The following is a 19,155-nucleotide window of genomic DNA, read 5'->3' as shown; positions in this document are numbered from 1 at the left end:
TATATATTTAAGTTGTATGATAATATCTGTAATCAATGTATGTTGTCTGTTTTTATATGTCTAGTTAAATGATAAAAGCTAGGCTATTTGTATCTGGAATTTATATATATATATATTTTGCCACAGGGTTTCTCTGTGTAACTTCGTAAACCAGGCCGGCCTTGAACTCACAGAGATCTGCCTGCCTCTGCCTCCTGAGTGCTGGGATTAAAAGCATGCACCAACACCTAATTTATAAAGATTCTTCTCTATTTCACAAATTGCTTTAAGGGAAAAAAATAATGATGCTTCTATATACAAAACACTGTTCAGAAATAATGTCACAAGCCTGTAAACATGGTATTTGAGTGGCTAGGTGTATTTATGAGTTTGAGGACAACCTGTTCTACAGAGTATGTTTGACCCAGTATATAATATGAAGATGCTGTCTCAAAAAAAAATCACACTAGGTTGTATACACACATAACACACAATCTAGAATTTCATGGTTTAAAACAGTAAGTACTTATTTTTTTGCTTCAGTACTTCATGATCCCAAATTTGCAGCCTTGTGAGTCCCACCATCAGAACACTGTAATACAGCATGAGTTGGAGCAGCTGTTTCCTTTGAGGACACTGCTGAGTCAAAGCTTACATTTTTTCACTATCTGGTTATTGTTGATCTGGTTTAATTCCTGACTTTAACACCTATTCACAGCTCTAATCAAAACATGACAGTAGCTTGACTTCTTAACAATTGAGGAAGGGACAGAAAAAAATTACATATGACTGAACTCAGCCTCCTTTAACCCACTAGTTTTACAAATGGTAGTTCAATTGTTTGCTTCGGCCTAACTAGCTACATACCCAATCTAGGCCTGTTCAAATGAAAAATCACAGGAGACATGATTATAATCATAGAGGGATCATCTGTGATACATGTCACATGCTACCAATATCTATAGCATCATTATTAGTGCTCAATGTCCTCAAAGTATTCTCCTTAACATTCCATTTGATTTTTTCCTGAGATATATAATTAAAGAAAATACATTCAAATTAATAAGTCAATTTATAAAAGATTTCTAATTTTGATTGTGGGTACAGGATAGCAAGAAAATTATATAAAATAGGTTAATATATGTAAATTCAACATATGTGTTCTCACTTTGAAAATACCATTTCATTTCAACATTTTAAAATAGCAAGGGTTTCTTCTAGAGTTTAAATCTAAAATTAAAATAAGAAAAAATAACTAGTTTAAATTTCACATGCTTGTATAACTTTGGCACCTTTGATTTTCTTAGCATTACCATAAGGAAGATACAATTGTCAGAGTCTGTGTTACAAATGATTGCAAAATTATTGTCAACTATAAATATAAATGTTGATATCCCTCTCCATATATATGATATTGTTTACAGAAGCTTTTTTTGTGTGTGTTTGGTCTTTTTGTACCACTGAGTTATAACCAGAGCTTCTTACATGTTGAACAAATTAACACCTTATTCCCTTATATGCTGTTAAGTTTGCAAGTGATTTCCAATCTTACAGGTCATATTTAATTCTGTTGACCATTTCTTTTACTGTGCAATTTTTAGTTTGATGTAGTCTTACATGGACACTGGTGTTTTCACTGCATGGATTAAGACCCAAATCATGATAGTTTTCCCTCTGCCTGTTTCTAGACTTTTCTATGCTTTTGGGGTTCATGACCAATTCATTCATCCATTTTGAATTGTTTTTAATGGATGTTTGAATATTGTAATAATTTGCATGAGAATTGCTATATAGTTTCATGCATTTGAATGTTTGGTCCTCGGTAGAACTCTTTAGGAATATTTAGGAGGTGTAGACATGCTGGAGGAGGTGTGTGACTAGGGATGAGCATGGTGATTTCAAACACCCATGCCATTCTCAGTTAGTTCTCTCTTCTGTATCTGTGTCATTCTTTTTGATTCTTACTCTTTCCAGTTAGCTCATTTTCTGTCTTCTGCCTCATGCTGATGGATCAGATATGGGCTCTCAGTTCATTGCCCAGCATCATGAATGCCATATCTGCTGCCAAGCTCCACACCAAGATGAGAATGGACACAGCCTCTGAAATTGTGTTACCCCAATAAGTCTTTCTTATAAATCATAGCATATTATCACCAAAGGAAAAAAGTAACTAAAATATGGAAAATGCACATCCTTTATTTTCCAAGAATTCAGTCTGTTTTCCTAGATTTGTGGAGGGCACTATGCCTTTTCTCACTTTGAACTGCTGGCCTTTAGGAAGAACCTCACCAGACAGCCAACATTGTGGATTCATTCCCAAGTGCTCTGACACATTTTTTTTAATTTATATGTGTGTTTCTCTTTTACATTTTTGTGACAATACTGTATTTTTAGTGACCATAATTTTATAGTACATTTTGAAACCAGGAATTTTTGATGCTACATTATAGTTCTTATTCAAAATCTTCTTGATACTTTATGCTTCTTGGTGGACTTACAACATTTTGCTTTGTTTTTCTTTTTATTTCTATAAAATTTATTTCAATAACTTGATTTTGCTATTGATCGTATTGATTGTAAAAAGTAGATTTGTGATATGGTTGCTTTTTTTTCTATTTTTATTTTACTTGTCGATCCCAGTTCCCTCTCCCTCCTTCCTCCGCTCTTCCTCCCTCTCTCCTACCCTCCCTCTATCTGTCTCACCCCCTCACATGCACCACCACCCTCCCCTCCCATCCCCACCACTCTACATGTAAGAAGACCTTGAACACACAAAACAAAACACCTTTACCTATGCTCTATTATTTTATTGGATTCATTTATCCACTAAATTTATTCAATTCTTTGATTAACTGTATACCTCTAAGCATTTTACTCTTTAAATCTCTCAGTTTACTCTTTGAAATTTCAGTCTTGTTAATTTAATTTTTGGTAATTTATCATTTTTCTATTATATACAGAAATACACCTGACATGTATATATATATTGCATTTTATAGCTTATGCCTTGAAGATATGGTTTTCTTTCCAGAGGTTTTAGGGTGCTTATTGTATTTGGCCTCTTGGTCTAAAAACACAGGAAATATGATGTCTTCATTTCTGACATGAAGGTTGTGTGTCTGTTTGATCTGTGTTTTGGATGACAAGGGCAATAATGATATTGGGTAAAACCAATGTAAGTAGGGGTTCCTAACAGGTCCATGATCACAGATTAAATACATCCACTTAACAATCTTTAAATATAGTGCCTGCTTTCATAGACCTGATTTTATTATGTGTATGTCTATACTTAATTTGCGAAGTCATTCACCTTTTTAACAAATAGGTGTTGAATATTGTTAAATGTTTTTCTTGTACCTATTGAAATTATCACATTACAAACATTTTATTCTGGTATAGTATTATATTCATATTTTTAATTTATTGAACAATTTCTGACACAGAGTTTCATTATATAGTTCAGTCTGACAAGCCACCCATCTTATTAGAAAAAAAATCATGTTTGGACCCCAGGAGTGAAGTAATAAGCCTCAGTGAATTTTGATATGGGTTCCCTTTGTAGTCACAATTCTGTGTTGTTGCTGTTGGTGTTGAGGAATAGAGTATACCACCCAATACCTTTTTTAAGGTCTTTTTCATCAATAGCACACATAATATAAATAAGCCTAGAAGCATCCACTTCCTGAAACTATTGAATATAGTTGGAGGTTTGCCATCAAATCATTTTTAAATGTTGGATGGATTTCATCAGATAATGACTTTTTTTCCCTGGGATTTTAATTCTTGTGAAATTTACTATTATTATTGGTTAATTCTCTTTACCCAGTGGTCAATGAAGGTTCTCTACTAACTTACGTGTGTGTGTGTGTGTGTGTGTGTGTGTGTGTGTGTGTGTGTGTGTAACTATTTATATAAGCTCATGATCTCTTTTATTTCTGGAGCTACAGTTTTCAGTCACTATTCATTTCTAATTGTATCTGTGTAAGTTCAATATCATTCTTTATTTTGCTAGATATTTTCCAATATATTCATGTCTTCTAAACAGCAACTCAGCTTTTACAAATCCCTTTCTGTTGTACATCATGTATATTGATCATTTGTTCACAATAGCTAAGTAATAAAATTAAATATCTATCATATAGATATAAAAAGAAAATGTGATGGATGTGCTATATTTTTTTGAAACCATATAAATTAAATTATGACATTTCTAGGAAAGAGAATGCAACTGAAATTCATTTTAAATGAAATAAACCAGACACTGGAAGACACATTTTGTGTATTTGGTTATTAATTATTTCTTTGGAGGTTGTGAGACTATAAAGATTATCAGGAGAGAGATAATGATAAAGGGAGAGAATACCAGAATGCATATGATAAGAAATCAAAGAGTCTTCTCTGGGAAGAAAAGGAAAGCGCTAGTAGAAGGCAAAATCATGAGAAAGGACAACTAGGATGAGGAAGAATGAGAAAAAAATTATGTTCACTCACACAATACATATACACATACATATACATATACATATACATGTCCTTATGACACCTACAGTATCTATTTTCCCATAAAAACCAATTAAAGGTAAATGTTTAAAAGTATGTGCCTTTACTAACACATTTTTAACTTTATATTTTTTCCACTGTACTATGTTTGAAATTCATTTCTCTCATTCCTTGTGGTATAAATTTAATTTGTATATATAAGACTTTTATTTTTTAATGACCAATTGGAAGTAAATATATTCAAAAATGAGATTGTGTAACAGATAATTAGATATTAGCCTCACATGGCAAACAAGTGGTTAAGGTATCAATGAAAAGATGCTGAAAGTATGTAATCAACATGATGATGGAAATCAAACCAAGTGGACCTTTCTTCAAGCCTATAAGAAGGCTGTGGAGTAGGAAAAAGAAGGTAGAGTTGATAAGGATGAACAGACAAGATGGTAGAGGCTTTGCCTGACACTGATACATACTGAGACATGCAACTATTATGAAAAGACATACTTTTTCCATCACATGTACACAAAACAATTTAACTGCTGTGAGCTTATTTATAAGAACTCATGTACTTACCATGGATGGCATTCTTTCTCTTTTGACTATAGGGCATTCACAATAGCCAAGAGTTAAAAACAGTATAAAATGGACTCAAAGAAGTTTTCGGTAATAAATTTGGTACATACATTCAATGGAACAATGTGACCTCAAAATTAAGGATATGATAAATGAATGGACCTGAGAATTTGTTAGTAAATAATTATAGCAGACACATATGGACAAATGCTGCAGAATTTTCTCCATATGAGTATATTAAATATTAAAGCTTACAGAAGCAGCAGATTGGATAGTGGCTGCCAGAGGCATAGGAAGAGTAAAATGGTGTTGCATTTATTGGGAAGGGTTTCAGTTCCATGTAATAAGTATATCCTAAGGAATAGCTGAACTTCAGCACTGTGCCTAATTATATTAAATTGTATAGTTAACAAATCATTAGCAAGACAGAGTCCATATTATCTGTGCTTATCACAATATTTAAAAAGAAAATATTTGTAGGACTGGAAGATGGCTTATTTAGTTAAGTGCCTACTATGCAAACATGAAGTCCTGAGTTCAGATATCTAGCAACTTTACAAAAAAAAATAAAACAAGCTATTAAAATTTCGGGTGTGATGGTAACTCTTGACAGTTCATTGGCCAGCTCTTGACAGTTCATTGGCCAGCCAGTCAAGCCAATTATTACTAACAATTCAGTAAGCCCATGTTTATACTGTTTCTAAATTTGCTTATCATGGGTGATGCTGCAGGTTTTAACAACTGAATGATATCCCACTGTGTAAATGTACCAGATTTTCTTTCCATTCTTTGGATGAGGGCCATCTAGGTGATTACCAGTTTGGTTGTTACAAATAGAGCTACTAGGAACAGAGTGACCCTAGATTGTCAGTTTCACACAGCCCAGAGTGCTGTTACTGGAAAGCCTCCATTGAGACTATTTCTAGATTTCTTGCTTGCCCAAGAGCACAACTCAGGGATAATACATTGGCTAATAAAGAAGCATAAGTCTCTACCCTGTATGAGCAGAAATGTCACATGTGGATGGTCATGAGCTGTAAAAAGAAGCTCACTAAGCTAAGCATGAGCCAGTGAGGTAGTTAACCAGGCAGCCAATAGTCAAACATAACTCTTCCATATTCCTTGCCTCTAAGTCCTTGAATGTATGTGTTCCCACAAAGGCATTTGTCAGTTACAGAATAACCTATAAGTTGAAACAAACCATTTCCTTCCTAGATGCTTTTGGTCAGAATATTTTCTTGCATCAGTAGAAGGACACTAGAGTAGAGGATGACAGACATTAATCTTTGTTTTCCATATGCATACAAATATGGTTATGCATCTGCAAACACATAAACACCACAGTTTTGCATGCATACCCACAGATACACAAAGTTAAAATTGAATGTCTTGGTGTTATTTACACATCTTTGGATAAACCAAAAGAATCTCTATTTCAATTACATAACTCTTCCATATTGAAGATTCAGAAAGAATTTAAACATTCATGGATGGGAGAAGGGCTAAAGGGAACATGGACTATACATACAATGGAACATATTCTAGCATAATACTCCCACCATAAAGGCACCACTGGATCTAGTTTCCAATGACAGTTTATTATAATTGTCAAACATTCCTTTACTATGTGTTAGAGCACAGGATATCTATAATTACCAAAACTACCCACCACTTGTGACACCTCTCTATCTTATGGTTTTAGGGTGGGTTGAGAATTCTGTATTTCATCTATTGATTTATTTTTTTATAAAATCTTTTATTAGCATTGAAAAAAATTAAACCACTGAATCCATTACCTGCTGTACAATTAGATGTGTAGCCATTGTCTCATAATGAATATTCTTCCTAACAATGGACTGCCTTATAAACATAACAATAAAATTTGGGATTTCATCATTATGAAAGATTAGAAATGTACAATTTAATTCCCAGGGTTGTAACATTAATGTAACTCTAGCAAAAATATTTACATTTTCTGTGCCAGTTTAATTAAGCATATTCATTGTCTTGAATCAAAACATAATTTGCACTGGGCTTGAATATTTCAGTATTTTGTTTGTACTGAATCTGAACAAGTGATAGAGGGTCCTTGGAGTTAATTTAAAATCCCAGCGAATGAATCATTTTGAGCTAACCCAAGCCTCCTGGTTCCTTGCAACAAAGCTTTACATTTCATGACAAATTGAATTCTAGCCAGGTGTCACTCTTAGGAATCCCCAAGGTTTATCTCTGCCCTTTTTGCTCTGACATATGCTTTTGACAGACCCAGAAAATTGTGTGATAGAAACCTGTGGAGTGGTAATACCCTCTACAGCAGGGGTCAGCTGTAAAGAACCACTAATGAGGCCTCCCATAAACAAACTGTGCTGAACGGTGACAGTAGCAAGGGAAACAAAAAGATATGATCTGCTAATACATATTGCATGGAGTGCAAGGCTTTCTCCCAACCAACTCTTCAGGGCACTTTTTCAAATGTGAAAATGAGCTAATTTTTTCCCCTATCTACCATGAGAAAATTATTTGCTTTTTTTCCCCTTTATACATATTTCATCAGTTCTATGTAACATTTTTCCAATGTGTACCTTTATTGTACATTGTGTACTGCCTATATCATTAAAAATGTGTGTTACTGTTCGAAACTATAAGAGTAACATTTGGATAGAAATAAATTACTATTCTCATAGTGCACAGTGAATTTACTCGGCAGGTTAATATGATGTAAGAATAGTATAGGGCAATAATGAAAACATATCTACTTACAGATGAAAGCCATACATTAGTTATACTGTGTAGCCCTTAAGTTACCCCCCCACCGCCAGTAAAACCACAGACAAAGAAAGAGTATCCATCAAAAAAGCATAGAGACATGTATTCAAAATTTTCCAATCATTCCACAATGAAACAGAGGATCAGAAATGTAAAACCAAGGCAATCATTCAGTGACTATCACAATGTAACCTGTTTGATGAGGTTTCTTATGTTATTTCTAGTTTATGTTTTTGTGAACACTTAATTTTATACTTACTGATATTATGTGTAAATAAATTAGCAATATTCAGGTAAGACATTACAGTCAAACTTACCAAAAAAAAAAAAAAAAAAAACAATGAAACAGCCTATAATATGCAGTACACATATACCTCATAATTTTGTATGTGACATATGCTACTGTAAGTTTTTCATAAAATAAGGTACACATCTATTTTAATACATTCATAATAAAACATAGTAAGATATAACTTTAGTTATGAATTAATATGAGTAATTGGTGAAATGACATAGTTTATATAGAATACCTATTAATTGAAAATTTTGTACATCTCCCTCATGGATTATTTTTGTTTTCTCACTGATTCCAATAGAAATAAAGTCCAAAAAATGATGAAAATTATTCTGTTATGTTAGAACTATATTATGGAGTCATCCCAACCGAGGAATCTGCCCTGGGCCTGCTCCCCACATCACATCTCCTGGCATGCTACAGCCGACTTGCCTATTCCTAGCTGAAGGTAAAGGACTTTGAGAAGAACAACTGAAATTAATTATGGGGCTCTCTCCTACCTCTTATCAGATTCTAACTTAAGAATTCTCAAGAGCATGAATATGTGTCAATGTTCTAAGTCTGTGGGACCATCTACCTGACCCTGAACTTGTGTATCTATGTTTATACCAATATATGTGTAATGTCTTGGGGTGTTTGTGTTTGTGTTTGTGTGTGTGTGTGTGTGTGTGTGTGTGTGTATGTGTGTGTGTGCATATCATTTCTATTGGCATATCATTAACTTATTGGAAGAACAGTGCCACAGAATTTTTAAGTTATCGCTTGTAATCATTACAATTTCTTTTGGCAGGTTAACTAAACTCAATTTGAGTATACAGGTTTTTGATAGAATTTGAAGTAACTATGGATTATTTCTCCTTTTTTCTGTTTACTAACAAAAGCTGCTACTCACCAACAAGACAGTTGGAGATATCATTTGAAAGTTTGAAATGACTTTTCTCTGTGCAAAACCAATTTTTCAGTGCTAAATGGAAAGCTAAGCCCAAGTGCCATGTGAATTCTCTCCTCCAATTAATTCTCTGTGTCGCTATAATTAATGTGCTATAGAATGAAAAGAATAGGAATTATCTCTTGACTATTCTCTTCTGAATTACCTACATTGAGCATTTCTATAAACACAGTGACAGAGAAAATTAAGACTTTCTGTGATGTCCCTTTAAGGGTTCAAGGAGTCTCTTGGGGGAAGGTTAAATATTAATTGCTTACTTTTACTTCATGCCAGGGTAGACACGAAGTAGCATAGCAATATGTTGTCAGTCCTGAATTATAACTGCTAGAAAGAAAATCTGTGGAAATTCATTGAAACTTTGATTTTTAGAATGAAACTCTTTAGTTAGAACATCGGAGACAATGCAAATGTTTTTAGTCCTTCACCTTTTATTGGTACCTTTACTGTGGCATTATTGCTTTGGAGAAACTGAAATAACTTTCAATTCCAGGTGGGTATGTGTAAGGAGGTGACTGTGGGTAACAGGTAAAGATACAAATTGCAATCCATGCTGTTTCTTTTATGGTAGAGCTTCTGATTTAAGTTAGAAGTGTTTCCCTAATATTATGAAAATGAATTTAACCATGTAGGACTCTAAAGTAATCCCATCAGTTCTTTGTCCTTTGATTAATCTGTGCTGGTCAGCCTTGAGTTAAAAAGACAAGCTATATAGGTAATTAGTAACTAAAAGACAAAACAGTGTCTTCTGGCTCTGATTTTGGAGATTTTGTGGTAGGATCTGATGGATACCTCCTCACTTGGGGCCTGGGGTGGTGATACAGTTTGGAATAGAAGGAGCAGAATGAACAGCCTTCCTATTTAACTGCACAGGCACACTTGTGTCCAAAATCCTCTTCTAAGGGTTATCCATCACAGCAGAAGCAGCATTGTGCAGACAGGCCCTTTAACAAAGGGACATTAAAGAAATCAACATCTAACTCCCTCCCTCCTTTCTTTCTTCCTTTTCTCCATCCCTCCCTTTCTATTCCTTACCTTTGCCCACCTTAACACAACCCACAGTGAGATAAGGTATGCCTTGAACCAGACCCAGGTCTGGTCCTATGGGTAACATATGAGTAGGAAGGAGTGGACACGTCAACCACTATGTTCTGCTTTTTCTCCCTTTTAGAGTTTTCCCAAAATCGTTGTGGCTGTTGAAAATATGTCCTATGAGGAAACTGGTGAAGATCATCAAACTTAAAACTAAGTATCAGAAGACAAACTTAGATTTATTTTTCCTGCTGAAGTTTACCTCCACAGGCTGCTTAAGCAGCTTTTAACTGAGTTTAGCCCAGTGCAAGGGTCACCAAATATGCATTCTATATGTGGCTCTTAATAGTTTGTTTGCTTCTTATCTCATCCACTCTTCTCAAAACATATATGCAAGTGCATATGCCTTGTGTTCTCCATGGGGAATGAGAGTGACAACAGTGAACTATGTGGAGAAAGTGAAATGTTGATGGATTCAAATGAAATCTTAGTGTCACTATATTGAGTGCTATCGCTAATGTTATCTAGACAATAAATCATGTTTAAGAAAGTATGTTGGGCAAAATGGCAATTCAATTTATAGTATAAATTTGGGAAATTGTGTAATTCAATTGTGCCATTTACTGTTAAAGTTACTTGCATAGAGCATATGGTTTGTTTTATTTCTCCATGTCCATCTCTTTGTTGTCAAGATGCAGATCTGATAATTGTTTGTGGTCCTGAGTTTAAATGTTTTGACAATCTGTATAACATTTATTAATATTTTTTTCATCAACTTATGAGGCACAAAAGGACTTGATATTTCATTTTTACACAGTGATACATCAAAGAGGAAGGTCTCTCTTTTATGCTCACTATAATACACATATTTGTAAACTTTTGGGATTCCAGTACAACCATAATACATGACATCTACAGATTTTAACCCAGTATACCTTGTATTTTACACAGCTATTTTCTGGGGAGATGTCCTCCTGGCCACAATCAAGAAAAATTAACACTCTGCTTTCTTAACAACCAGAATCTGGGTCTGAATCTTGTACTTGAAAAAATAATAAGGGATATATTTCAACTCCTTGAACCATTTTCTAAATATCCATAATATGAATTTTATCAGACACACATAAAGTAATCTATATTAAAATGAAATTTTAATTCATGGTAGTCCTTCAATAACATATTTTTGAAAATTTATGCTACAATTAAATTATGTTAGATAATATAGTTTCAATAATTATCGCAAATACCCAAAAATATGATGGAAGATTTTTGGAGGCTTGTGTTGAGATCAGAGGACATCAGGTACCTTGCTATATAATTCTGAAATTTAATATCTTGATACAGTCTCTCAATGAATCCATCCATTTTTCTGCAAATATTCAAAATTAATTTTTCTTTGATTTTGAATACTCTTCACATATTATATGTATGTTTGTAATATGCACACACACATATATGTGTGTGTGTGTGTTCTCCATTACCTGTTCATTTGCTGATAGACACTAGGTTGCATCCAGTATTAGCTATAGAGAATAAATCAGCAACAGACAGAGAGCAAATATCTCTGTGGTAAGTTATGGAAATTTCTGGGTATAAGCCAGGCAGTGCAAAGTAATTCAAAGATAATTCAAATGAAACATAAGGGTGCTAAGTACTCATATTCAAATTCTATATGGGTTTCAGATTATTAGGATGCATAAAATCATATTTTGCTTTGCCCTTTATTTCTATGTTTAAAGAGGTGATGTTCTTCTAAGTCGATGGGTGAGAATCAATTTTATCAAAATAAAAAGAAGAGACCTAAACTTGCTTTATTAGATTTGACTGTTTTATGTCTAAAAATATGATCCTCTGGAGCTGGGTTAAGAGCACACAGAAGGAAGAACTAATGAAGGAGAGAGAGAGAGAGAGAGGAAGGTAAGTGACCAGCAGAAATGAAAACCATGGTGATGTGTACATAGCATCATGAAGGGAGAGAGGCTGCAATTCCTAATCAAAGTTTAAAGTGTCACACAGAGCTTCAAACATGTTTTGGAAAATGTGGGAGTTTGCTTTGTTAAAGGCAAATGAAATTTTAAGCAAGTGTTCAAAAAAATCTTTCTGATGAGGCAATCTATTTGATTAAGGATTCAGGGATGAAACATTAAAGCCTGGTTGTTCAAAGTGCTCGGCTGGCTCGGAGTGGCTTTGCTCTGAGAGCATGCATGGGCTTCATTCCATGCACCCTTTCCTTCTCCAGTTTTTACAATTTTCATTTTACATGAAGGTAAAGAGATACTTATGGCAGGACTTTTTATTTTTCTGGGTTGATCAACAGTGAATAAAATAGGCTACCAACTACATGATTTAAAATTTTAAACATTGATTGTCTTATTATTGCTTCCTTTAGTGTTTGTTTTCTATTACATTTTCAAAATGTAAACTTGCTAAGGGAGGCATCTTTTCGAATATAATGTTGGATTTTTGTTTCATTTCTTTTTTTAATTCTTTTTTTTTTTTTTTTGAAGGAAAAAAATTCTTAAAAAAGGACTGTGTTATGCAATCTGGGGTTATGGACTCTATGAAGGTCCCTAGTGCTTCAGTGCTAGAATGTCATAGTGGACTTTCCTCTTAAGACCACACCCATAGCATCGCCTTTTCCAACAAAAAGAGCCAGAACAACAAAAAGAGCCAGAACGAAGAACAAGGCTACTTTCTCAGGCTGCACTGAGATGCTTAGGTGCTAATGTTTCTGGATGGAAGGGCTTTAAGTGCCTGGCTATTTTAGGAACGTTAATGCTCAAAAAGCCAGTGTATTATTAAGGCTTCAGTGACTCACTTTTAATACAGCTAGTCATTAAACAAGACACGCTTTGGAGTTTTCCATTTTTAAAAGTAATTTATAGCTTGGTCTCTAAAACCGAATGCTTTGATTCTGAAAAACCACAAGGAATTCTCTCTTTTTGAAATTTAAATTTTCTATAATGCTGAAAAAATCAACAATGATTTCTTCCTACAAAAGTTATAATATATATATTTTTTCCGTTATCAACATAAAAGGCCAAATGAAAAACATAGTGGTATTGTTGTTTTTGTTTATAAAAAGCACAAATTCCCAAGTAGTATTCCGCCTGTTAGTTATTTTATAAATATTAACACAAATTGTTAAGGCTCTACTTTTAAAATGAATGATGTAAATAATTTATTACTGCTTATTTCAAAGGTAAGGAATTGCAAGCTTGCAAATGCTAAGCATTCTGCCAGTAGGTGGCAGCATAGCTCTTTGATTATGGTCAAGAACTGCCCCAATTTTAAGACAGTAGGAAGAACTCTTTTTGTAGGTAATAAAAAAGAAAAGAGTTTCTTTGTAGACTTATATGATGCCTTTATTTCCAAAGCATTATATTGCATGGGTGTGTAATATTAAGGCACTCAGTTTTCAGAAGATAACTAATCTGCAAAGACATTTCTAATACTTTAGAACAAATATAGAAATGTACTGATACTCTATGTCATCCATGTTAGTTTCCATATTGAAAAAGCCTAAGAGGCAAGCACAAGTCAAGTCATATATCTGAGTTTGCCTACAATAATTTCAGAAATCAAATTACTTTCATTTAAAACTGATAAGGTTCAATTTTGCTTGTTCAGACATCGTGAGAAATTAAAGTAGAAAATGTAGACAACTGTTTGCATTTTAGTTTTCATTTTGAGGATTTTAATGTCAATTCCAAACTTGCAAAGTTGTGGGAAACTATTCAAAGGTCATTGATAAACATGAACTTTTTGCTCACTGCTTGGTAATGTTCTAACTGGAAAACAGCATTATAATGAGCCAACAGGTGACTGGATCATTTTAAATGATGACGTTTTATCTTTTTCACTCTGTGTCCTCAAAATGCACTGGTTAAAATGCAAAGACTAAGCTGCCATGCTGGCTGAAAAGTGTTCCTCCTATGTTCCTCCCACCTTCCTCTGCACTCTGCTGTTAATTCTCTTTCCCATGCATTCAGATTTTCACAGCCTTGATCATTCAGGCCACAAATATTTGCAAGGATTTCTGGCCTCATTATCTTTAAGTCTTGACACAAATGTTCTTATTTCACTGAAATTTCCTAACGTCCCTGCTCATGTTCAATTCATTTACTGCATTACTTTTCCCACTCTCAATCAGTTATTTTACTGATTGAACATTAATTTGTTTCCTTACTTTATCTCCTAGAATGTAACTCTCCAGGGTTTCCATATCTGGTTTCCTCCTGTTTCTTCAATACCTACAATAGCCTTTGGCAAATAACAATAACTCGATAAGGTAAACATTGACTTACTTTTTTTTTTTTAATGAAGCCCATGCAGTACTATGAAAGACTTTTCAACAAAAGGAAAACCTGCATTTAAGATCTGAACAACATAGACTGTGTTTCCTAAATTACTTGTAGTTCTTGCAAGGTAGGTATTCTTATTGTTTGTCCTGATAAGTTCCTACATCTTTGTAATTGATGATCATAGTTTGGAAAAGTAAATGGTATATGGTAATATTAACAACAAAAATAGGAGAAGTATCTCCCTTCCTTTTTCCTCCTCCTGCTTCTACTTCTATTCCCCATCTCTCTCTGTTCTTGATACTTTCTATTTTCCATTCTCTTTTTATAATTGTATAATTAAATACATGAATCTCGCCAGTGAATTATAATCTGGAAATTTAACGACATTCACTAAGCAGAGAAATAAAATAAAAGATTTTTTTTTAAGCTTGGGAAATTCTCTTGACCTGGACAAGACAAAGTAGTTAGTTTACAGCCCAGTCTGAGATGAATATGTTTTTGTATACTATTTTTTTAAAGAGTTAGATCATTTCTTGCAAATGGGATACATTCATGGATAAGCAATTATCCTTGATACCTCATAATTTTGTGAGTATTAAAATTGTGCTTTAGCTGACACGTCAGTGAGAAGAAAGCTAAATATCTTAACTCTAAAATATGAGAAGTACTCAATTAATTTATCTATCAACATCTATCTAGTATCCTAACATCAGTTGAGAAGAAGACTTTTATTACATGAAAGGTAGGATGCTATTTTAAAAAACAAAGGCAGCATATCTGAGGCTCTAAGGTTACCCAACACTGGAACAGTGCAAACTGCAAAAATCATTAATTTAACTGTACATGGGGAACACCACCTAATTCTACATTAAGCTCATGTATGTTATGATGTATTTGTAAGGATACTCCACAGGAGCACAAATGATAATCTGATGTACATTCAAAGACTATTTATTAAAGTGACTTACAAACTATGATCTGCGTAATTCAGCAATGCTGGTCCCTGAAAGAAAGGCAAATAATCTGGTAGTGTTCAGTTCAAGAGATATCCAGTTTCTGCAGACCTAATCTGGTTTTAGAGTCCCAAGGATTCTTAAGGAACTGCTGATCTTCAGTCTAGTGTGGATTTCTAAATGTACATTGTAGTATCAACTGAGAGAATGCTCGACAACTGGATAGATTAACTTCCCATTGAGAATAAAGGCAAGCAGGCAAAACCAAAGTTTCCTTCTCTTATGTCCTTTTGTTTGGGCTGCCACCAGAAAACATGGCCCATATACCTTGTGGGTCTTCCCACCTGGAATGACCCAATCAAGAAAGTCTCTTTCAGATTATCTTATTTAGTTGGATATATATGGAATGAAGTTGACCACCAAGACTAGCCATCACATGAGGTTACTAGAATTTGTATTTTGAAGAAATGAAGCTTCATGTGGACATCAACTAAGAACAAATCATTTACTTTGTATTAGATATTGTATTATGCTTTGAAAAACTCCATATCCAAGATAATTTTTAAAAAGAAAATACTTACTTGAAGGCTTGCTTACAGCCTCAGAGGATTAGCCCATGATACCACATTCACTGTCAAGAATACATGGAAATGAATGAATGAATGAATGAATGAATGCATGCATGAATTTTTCTTCTAGGGCTTGATTCTCTCTAGCTTTATGGATTCTAGGAAAACCGAGGTAGCAGTTTCACCCAAAATGGCTATGCTTTTTCACATCAATTAGTGTAATAAAGGGAATTTTCTACATGGTCTAGTAGGAGAGGCCACATTGGTCTAGAAAAGCATTTACTAACACTATATTCCCAGTTGACTCTAAGTGTCATCAAGGTGACTATTAATTCTCATGATTGCTCAGAATATTTTGTTTGTAAATTAGGAAGAAAGATGAAAATTAAATCAATGGGATGCAAAATTTCACATCCACATGAAGTCTTGATTAACTCATTTAGAGAACGATATGGGGAGAAAATAAAGAATCTAAATCTCTAAAATCACCTATGTATATTATCCCTAAATACATCAAGATAGTTTAAATAGGTGCTCAATTACTGATCAGCCACCTACAAGAATAAAATAAATATGATGAACCAAAATAAAAAAGCTAAAGATATCAATTTTATCAAAAAATCCATTTTGTCTGAAAACTAAAACTAAATTCACAATGAAAATATTTACATGACAGAAATATCTGAGTTTTATAGTGGTGTTGTTACTATGTGAGTGATCATATGTTATATTGATTTTAAACATTTTAGTAAGAAGGTCTGTGCAAATAAGCTACATGATGAATAAATAAGCCAATAAGACACTTGTAGTCTTGTTTGACAACAATGGAAAGCACATATAATTGATCTCTTGATTTTTAGATATCACAATCTGTGACAACTCTAAAGAAAATATGAATGTCTGAAGACAGGCTTCTTCAGTTCCAGATTGCCAATCTGGTATTTTTTAACATCTAGCTCAAATAGATCTAGGACTCTATATGAATGTGATTATTCACAAGGCTCACCAGTACCTCCTGGATGTTTATAATATGCTCTTTAGGATGTACTGTGAAATTGCCTCATGTATGAAAAATAATGTGTTTCTTATATTGGAAACTTTGACATAAGTTTTAATATGACTAAGCCATATGGATAATATAATTATATACTATGTTTCTGAGCAAATGTATAAATAAGAGGGTTTTTTTCCTACATGTGTATTTCTGTATCATGTTCTAAAGGATATTATTTCCTGCTGTTTTCTTTTTTTCACAGTGACATATATTTTTGTTTCTGTCTTCTCCCAATGGAGTATGGGTTCTTGGCATAATAATAATGATTATATTAGTTTCTGCCATTTTATGGTTTAAGTACATAAGAAAATGGCTGATATAATGAATTATTCAATAAGTATTTATTGAAATATCATGTGTGGTATGCATTTTCTCTGTTAAAGCTATATGAGCTTTATGAATATGAGTGACAAATTACTATAGGCATACAACAGCTATTTTAGTTCAAGCATTACAGTTGCATACTCATAAAATATATTTCCTTGGCCTTTGTTTCTATTTTTCTCATTATATTAAATAAAATGATAACATTAGGGCATTTTGAGTAAACTATCCAGTTTTAAATTTTACTTTCCAGTGTATTTGATGAATATGTGAAAAAGCAAAATTAATTATGAACTATATCAGGATAGTTTTGGAAAATTAATTGATTATGTGCAGCTGTGTATATATTTTGATGAAGAGTAGATTCTGGGTCCTGTGTGTGCTAGGTATTTGTTGCTAAAATTACATCAATATAAATATGAATTTATATTCTAAAGACAAGGCATTGTGTCATGATCCATCATAACACAAATATCTTGAGTGAAGAAACAACCACATTTCTAAATAGTATCTATAGTCATGAGTAGAAATAAAACATTTTTTTCTTACCCTTTGTTCATCACAAATGTTTTAAGAACAGAGGAGTTTGGGAAAAAAAATAAACAAATAAACCAAACCATTGTATCCTTAGCCATACTTTAAAATAGAACATTTATTTAATTTATTTAATTTGTGTGTGTGTAAACCTCTGAGTATATATGCACTATGTATACTAGATGTCCACAGTAGCAAGAAGAGGGCATTGGATACACTGGGACTGATCTTAAAAAAATAAGTATGAACTGACTGATGTGGATGATATGGATCAAATAGAAAACCTTTGCAATTAAACCCTTTCTGCAGCCTCTTGTTACCAATCTTTTGTGGTATTATCATGTATTTACCACTTTTTAATGCTGTTATACTGAAAATACACCTTATTCTCTCGCTTCTCCCTCCCTTGACTTTTCTTCCACTTTCCTTCCCCTGCTTCTCTCTTGGTCCTCTTTCACTGTAACCAGGGTCATTCCTAACCTATCCTTCATAGGCAAGCATTCATCCCCTGAAACACCATCCTTTGTCTTCCAAAATCGTTTTTACATGAGTTGTCATAAATGAATTAGTCATAAGTTTCCATTGTGTGACTCATTAGGTAACTTTCATCATACAATTCAATTATAATCTATAAGCTTTAAAGATATATCTTGATTTCCCTTCATTTAGCTGGAGACATGACTGAAGGGATAACCTAATTCTTTAGAATCTGCCAACTTTGACTTACCTATGATTAATTACAATTTTTATGCAGAACTAAGTGTAAGTTCTACATTTTATGTAAATTAAATCTACAAAAAATCATTATAAGATTTATACAAGTCTTGAAGAACTAAAAGTAGTACACAATAAAAACTATTTTTTATTTAAACATAAAATGAACATAAATACATTTGCACATACCTCTATAGTATGTATATTCATATATCTTATAAATATCCTCCTGAAGAGGTGTCCGCGTCTCTCTGGGCCTGGTGGAATGCACTGTCAAGAGGGTTTTACATAGCTTCTTCTGAATGTCCATTTTTTCTTAGCTCCTGCTTGTGTCCTCATTCAGCCTCTGTTTACCTGATTTGGGGCCAGAATGGTTACTTATATGAAGTTTGCACATAGCCATTGCAAGATATTAAAATGAGCCACACATTCATAATTTCATATTTGTGTTCTTAGTTTTATTGAAGAAATCTAAATTAAAGAATTCTAGAAACAATATGTACTTTGTATTAATTCTATCAAGCCCCTAGTCTCCAAGTGTTTTAGCTTATGTGTGTGTATTGCATTTAGGGAACACAGCATGTGTTAAAAGATAATAACTAATATTAAATC

Source organism: Phodopus roborovskii, unplaced genomic scaffold (assembly GCF_943737965.1).
Source record: "Phodopus roborovskii unplaced genomic scaffold, PHOROB, whole genome shotgun sequence".
In the NCBI taxonomy this organism is placed as follows: Eukaryota; Metazoa; Chordata; class Mammalia; order Rodentia; family Cricetidae; genus Phodopus; species Phodopus roborovskii.
This window is presented reverse-complemented; position numbering follows the sequence as displayed.